General features: G+C 52.9%; 1 pseudogene; it reads left to right on the forward strand.

Annotated features, from left to right (window-relative positions):
- Window positions 1-369: 369 nt before the first annotated feature.
- LOC116542634 lies at window positions 370-462 on the forward strand (annotated as a pseudogene).
- Window positions 463-5,647: the final 5,185 nt, after the last annotated feature.

Here is a 5,647-nt window from a genome sequence, read left to right on the forward strand (position 1 = left end):
GTCTGAGCAGTACCAGGTGGGCATACAGCAAGGTGGGCATGTGTCTGAGCAGTACCAGGTGGGCATGCAGCAGGGTGGGGATGTGTCTGAGTAGTACCAGGAGGGTATGCATCAAGGTGGGCACATGTCTGAGTGGCACCAGGTGGGCATGCAGCAAGGTAGGCATGTGTCTGAGCAGTACCAGGTGGGCATGCAGCAGGGTGGCACATGTCTGGACAGCACCAGGCAGGAATGCAGCAAGGTGGGCACATGTCTGAGTGGCACCGGGTGGGCATACAGTAAGGGAGGCACGTGTGTGGGCAGCACCAGGTGGGCGTGCTACAGATGGGTGTATTAGATGTTCTCATTGCTATAAAGAACTACCTGAATGCTCACTCTGGCAGCACATACATAAGGAGTGATAAAGAAAAGATTAGCATGGCCCCTGTTCAAGGATGGCAAAGAGAAAAGGAAAAACATTTAAAAAAAAGAACTGCTTGAGAATGGGTAATTTATAAAGAAAAGACGTTTAATTGATTCACAGTTGTGCAGGCTGTACAGGATGCATGGCTGGGGAGACCTCAGGAAACTTACAATATGGCAGAAGACAAGGAGGAAGGAGGCACATTTCGCACGGCCAAAGAAGGAGGAAGACTGCGAAGCAGGAGTGCTACACGCTCTTCAATAACCAGGTCACGCGAGGGCTCACTCACTGTCAGGAGAACAGCGCAGGGGAAACCTGCTCCGTGACTTAGTCACCTCCCACCAGGTCCCTCCCCTAACACTGAGGATTGTAATTCCACATGAGATTTGAGTGCAGACACAAATCCAAACCATATCAGTGGGCATGTGTGTGGGCAGCACAGGGTGGGCATGCAGCAGGGTGGGCATGCAGCAGGGTGGGCGTGTGTGTGGGCAGCATAGGGTGGGCATGCAGCAGGGTAGCTGCATGTGTTGGCAGCACAAGGTGGGCATGCAGCAGGATGGGTACTGTGTGGGCAGCACAGGGTGGGCATGCAGCAGGGTGGGTACTGTGTGGGCAGCACAGGGTGGGCATGCAGCAGGGTGGGCACTGTGTGGGCAGCACAGGGTGGGCATGCAGCAGGGTGGGCACTGTGTGGGCAGCACAGAGTGGGTACTATGTGGGTAGCACAGGGCGGGCATGCAGCAGGGTGGACACATGTGTGGGGAGCACCAGGTGGGTATAGTGCCAGGTATGCACATGTGTGGGCTTTGTAGCCAGGCATCCTGGGTTTGAATCTTGGCTTCACTGCTTCAGAATTCCAGGACTGGGAGCAAGTAAGGTAAACTGACCACCTCCTTTCCTTCACCTATGAATAGGGATTTATGTAATTCTCATCATCTTTATTGAGTTATTGTGAGTGCCTAGCGGGTAGAGTGCCTGATGAGGGCCCCCTCTCATCACTGGTGACGGTTTTGTTGTTATTGTTACTGATTTGCTGGTGGCGGGAGGCATTAGACACGCTGCCGACAGAGTCTGAAGAGGCTGTTTCTCAGTCTATTTAGTTCCATCCTCTAGCGAATCTCTACAGCTCTCCCACGTGGTGCGCATGTTAAGCCCCTGTGAGTCTGCTGTCACCTGCCTTTTGCGCAAGCCTGTGCACGACATCTGGGCTGATTGCGGCAGTGTTGAGCAGCCAGGCTCCCATCAGAGCTCCATCCACAGCAGCCACAGGGCTGTGTCGTTAAGGCCGTCGGAGCTAATTATCTCCAGACTGCATTCTTCAAATAGGGAGCATTGTTCTTTGACAGGGGAGGATGGAAGTGGTACCTAACAGGCAGCTACACTGGCTGTGAGGCTGGAGGCCTCAGACCGGCCCCTCTGTTGCCTGGGAGATGGACAGGCGGACCACAGCACCACGGGGGCAATAGAGGGTGGGGCCTGGACACCGACTCTGAGACGCTGATTGGCAGGAGGAGCTGGAGGGCAAAGGTCACAGGAGGAGTGGGCTGGGTCTTTGTGTCACCTGTGTTCCAGGTACCACCACCAGCATCCCCACCCCCACCCCCACCCCTCCTGCCACCCTCAGGGCCCTCCACCCGCCTGCCCTGAGTGTCCTGAGACCCAGGGGTATGGCTTCCACATCCTGCCACAGCTTTTAGAGAGAAAGCTGGGGTCCTGCTGAGCTTATTTCCTTTGCATCTTAGATGCCATGTTAGATCAAGTTTTTCAGAGCAGACGCTGAGCCAGAGATTCAGGCGCAAGTGATTTCCTGAGAAGGTGCCCTCCAGGAGAGAAGGGGTGGCGGGAGCCGCACAGGGAGGGTGTCTTAGTCTGTTTTGTGTTGCTATAAGGGAGTACCTGAACTTGGAGAATTTATAAAGAAAACGGGTGTATTTGTCTCAGAATTCTGCCAACTGTACAGGACAAGAATGATGTCACTGGCATCTGCTTGGCTTCTGATGAGGGCATCGGGTTGCTTCTGCTCCTGGTGGAAGGTGGAAGGGGAACAGGAATATCACATGATGACAGAGGAAGCAAGAGACGGGAGAAGGTGCCACTCTTTTTAAAACCAGCTCTTGAGTGAATGAACTGTGAGAACTCACTCACTCCCACGGGACAGCACGAAGCTATTCATGAGGCACCCACCCCCATAACCCAACATCTCCCACCAGGCCCCACCTCCAACAATGGGGATCACATTTCACATGAGACTTTATCCAAACCATATCAGAAGGAGTCCCGGCCTTAGGATTTGCCATGAAAGTGAAAATTGAAGCTGCCACGCCCCGAGACCCAGGTTCCAGAACTCACAAGACGCCCCTTCTGCCTCACTGGGTGGGCCACAGGAGCTGTGAGGCCAGCCCAGAGTCAGGCAAAGGGAAGTGGGCTTCCCAGGTGAGTGGCTGCACTCACAGGGAGAGCAGGAGCAACCACAGCTCTGCCCTGTCTCCACTGACACACTATTACGCTCTGTGGCCTGGTCTCTCGGTTGCTCTAACCCCGTCCTTCACAACGTCTTCATCTGCCTTTTGGTGGACTAAAATTCGTCCTCTATTTATTTATTTAAAAGGAACTTCAGTAGACAACAGTTTCTCCATTTGTGAATATTTTCAGAAATGCTTTTTTGTATGGTTCAACATGATAGCGGCTTTATTCCGTTCTAAAGTTTTATTCTGATATAAAATTCTTGGTCGGTACTTTCTTTTCCTGGAGATTTTGCAGGCATTATTTCACTCTTCGCTAAGAGGAGGTGTTGCTGTCGAAAGTCTGAAGCCAGCTTGGCCTTCTCTCCTCACACCAGTGCCTTAATATTTCCGTCTGGGTGCCAAACACATTTTTTCCGTGTGACCCCCAAGTCTCAGGGCTGACCACATGCACCAGTTTTTATAGGAACATGATATTCCCTTTTAATCCACAGATTTCATATGTTTACTTTCGCCACATGTTCTTGAAGTATTTGAATTCTTTTTCTTTTGTGTTTCTCTCCTGCAAGGCCACCAATTACGTGTGTGTTGTGTCTGCACTTGTGCCTTCCTTCCCTGTCCTTTTTTTCTAAACCATTGTAACTCGTTACTCCTTTCCGGTTTAATCGTTTCACTTTTTCCAATCTGACTCCACCTCCCTGGCCATGGTTTTAGCAGGATCTGTTCTCTTTTTCTCTGATTCTAGCGTGGCCTTCATTTTGTGATTAAAAAAAAAAAAAAAAAAATCTGGCTTCTTTTCTTGAGCTCTGCCTTCCTACTGTTTAAGTCTCCCATCGTCTTATCGTTTCTGGTTTAAGTTTGCCTCCGTTTTTGTTTTACATGAAAGATACTTTCATTCAGATGGTTAAGTTTCTGATTTTCAAAAAAGTTTCCATCATTTTCCCCAATGCCAGGATTTTTTGTGTGTTTTTGCTTTTGACCTTTCCTATTATTTTCTTCCTTTTTCCTGTAATGCTTTTAGTGGTGTCTACTTTCATTCCTTTCTGTCGTTATTTGTGCATAAAGTGAGTTCTTCCCGAAACAGCTGTCTGCAGGGCGTGGGAGGGCAGTCCTGGGCGGGAGTGTCCTGGCTGGCTGTGCAGCCCCGCAGCTGGGCCTCCGCCTCCCCCTGGAGCCGCGTGCCCTGGGTAGGGCCTTCACCTGTCAGTGACTTGGACGTGTGAGTGCCTCCCGTTTCCCGTGAGGACAGAATTCCCATCTCTGCTTCTCATCCTCAGTGACAAAAAGCCTCACAAGACGTTCACTTGAACGAGTGACGGACACTTTCTGCTCCGTCATTTTGTGTGCTATGTATTTGTTTTATTTCGTTTGCTACAACAAAAGCAATAAATGCCCTTAATTTCATAACCTGGAGGCTGTCCTCAGCATTCACCACTCGGACGCCGAGGCTGGCGGTCTCATAGAGAAATCCACACGATCGGTTCACTCGTTGCTGCAGACCGAATGCTTTGTGTGTGGAAGCTCTGACCCCAGCATGGTGGTTTCTGCAGGTGGGGCCCTTGGGAGCTGAGGCGGCTCTGAGGACATCACGAGGGCCCCAAGACAGAGCGTCCGGCATGGCAGGATGTCCAGGGGCCAGGACGCGGCCCTCTGTGGGAGCCCCCTGCGGCCACCGTCACCTTGGATCTCCCAGCCTCCAGAAAGTGAGAGATAAATGTCTGCCGTGAAGCTGCCCTGTCTGTGCTATTTTGCTGTAGTGGCCTGGACGCACTAAGACACTCATTCAATCTTTAATTTATTCAGGGATATTACCACCACCTCTTGGGTACAGTGGTCATAGTGTCCTTGTCTGGTGCCAGAGAGGCAGCGTCAGCGAGATGGCAGCTGCTCGCCTGGAGTCTGACCACAGCTGGGACAGGGAGAGAAGACAGGCAAGGCGCGGCCAGGGGAGCGAGGCTTCCTGTCTCTCCAATGCCAACGAGCCAGCGTGGAGAGAAACAGCGGGCAGCGTGCCAGGGGCCAGGCGGGTGTGGACCTGCACTCACTGGGGAGTGTTGTTCGCGTGAGTCAGGGCCTCACGCACGGAGGACATGTGTGCAATCCCACCTGAGGATGGTTCCTGAAGAGACACATGTACCGCAAGTACTGCAGTTCCAAAATTCACGGAGCAGCCAGGCTGAGAAACGGTGGGGAGAGCAGGGGTCAGAGCGCGGCTGAGGACGCCAGCCAGGACACGGGTTTCTTTGGGATCTCGGGACTGGCAGCATGCCAGGCCGCAGAACAGCTGTGTGGACAGTCCGTGCCACCCCAGCCTCCTCACTTCCAATGATGAGCATGCCCCCGCACCCGGAACCCCCACACCCAGGATCAGTGCCAAACAGCACCCCCTCCTGAATCTCAGGACCATGCGGCCACCTTGTCCTGGACGCCGGCTCACACCCTCACACACATTCTGGAGACTTCACTCTAAACATCTGCAGAAGCTAGCCACTGACCCACTCCCACCACGGACCCCGGGTGCAGCCCTCACTCTGTCACTGGGGAGACCTGCAGCCAGGGTGTCCTCGCTGGGCGAACACTGCCCGTCCTGTTTCAGCTGCTGTCCCCGCAGCAGCCAAAGGGACCCTGGCAGTGAGATCAAGGTACTTCCTGACCCTTCCTCCCGAAACTCGCCACTCAGATCTATGCAAAATCCAAATTCTTCAGTGCTTCACGAGACCCTGGGTCCTGCCAGGTCACCACCTGTCCAAAGATAGAGTCCAGTCTACCTGCTGGGTGG

This window comes from Sapajus apella, unplaced genomic scaffold (genome assembly GCF_009761245.1).
Source record: "Sapajus apella isolate SASKATOON/1434 unplaced genomic scaffold, GSC_monkey_1.0 scaffold170, whole genome shotgun sequence".
In the NCBI taxonomy this organism is placed as follows: Eukaryota; Metazoa; Chordata; class Mammalia; order Primates; family Cebidae; genus Sapajus; species Sapajus apella.